Consider the following 1252-nt stretch of genomic DNA (forward strand, 5'->3'; position numbering starts at 1 on the left):
CAGCTCCTGTCCAATTTAATGCGCCTTCATGCATAGTGTTGCCAACCACTACGGCAACACACTTTGAACTTAAACCTGGAGTCATACAATTGTTGCCATCCTTTTATGGATTGGACAAAGAGGACCCATATCATCATGTGAAAGAATTCTTAAACAATTGCTCCACCTTTAAGTTCCAAAACTTCTCCGACGATTCGATCCGCCTACGCTGTTTCCTTTTTCTTTGAAGGATAAGGCGAAAGCATGGTTGAATTCTCTAGAAGTTGGATCTATCACTACATGGGACCAACTGTCTAAGAAGTTCTTAAACAAGTTCTTCCCCGTTCACAAAACCAATGCCCTCCGTAGAGAAATCACTAACTTCACACAAAAAGAGGGCGAGCACTTTCATGAATGTTGGGAAAGATGGAAGGACTTGCTTCTTAAATGTCCTCACCATGGTTTTGAGAAGTGGCAACAAGTTCAATACTTCTATGACGGTCTGACACCACAGAACCGTCGTATGGTTGATGCCACCAGTGGAGGGTCATTCATGACCAAAAGTGATGTCGAAGCGTGGAACTTCTTTGAAACTTTGTGCGAAAATTCCCAACAGCAATGGGATTATTCAAATAGAGGTGATAGAAGTCCCCAACAACAAAAGAGAGGTGGTATATATGAGATAGGAGTCATACCAGAGCTAAGTGCCAAGCTTGATAACCTGACAAAGAAAGTTGATGCTCTGGTATTGAATAATGGACCACCACAAACAGCTCAAGTCGAGGCATATGCCACATGTTCTAGTCCGTCCCATCCTATGCGGTCTTGTCCATCTGGTGCAGCATTCCCAGAACTTCTCTCTGAACAAGTTCATGCTATGAACACTTTTCAAAAACTGGGAATGATCCTTACTCGAACACATACAACCCGGGGTGGGCTAGACATCCAAATTTCTCTTGGGCAAAAGGACCACAACAAGGAGGACCATCTGGAAATCCTCCCATGCAACCGCACCTCCAAGTTGGCAGTCAACAACCTCAACAATTTTCACAATATCAACAACTGCCTACACAATCAAGGAAACCATCTCTTGAGGATACACTCCATCTTTTCATGCAGAGTTCTCTCCAATTCCAAAAAGACACCCAACAAACCTTACTGGCCAACCAGCAAAGCTTACATGCAAATGCACAATCCATTGCCAAGTTGGAAGTACAAATGGGTCAACTAGCTGCCACATTGAGTGAGAGAGAGAAGGGAAAGTTCCCTAGCC

The 1252-nt window shown here is 43.8% G+C and overlaps 1 non-coding gene across 1 annotated transcript; it reads right to left on the reverse strand.

The window, feature by feature from the left end:
* Window positions 1-337: 337 nt before the first annotated feature.
* LOC131232002 (small nucleolar RNA R71) lies at window positions 338-444 on the reverse strand. Its single transcript, XR_009164612.1, has one exon. It is a non-coding gene; the product is annotated as a small nucleolar RNA R71 (small nucleolar RNA).
* Window positions 445-1252: the final 808 nt, after the last annotated feature.

Source organism: Magnolia sinica, chromosome 17 (genome assembly GCF_029962835.1).
Source record: "Magnolia sinica isolate HGM2019 chromosome 17, MsV1, whole genome shotgun sequence".
NCBI lineage: Eukaryota > Viridiplantae > Streptophyta > Magnoliopsida > Magnoliales > Magnoliaceae > Magnolia > Magnolia sinica.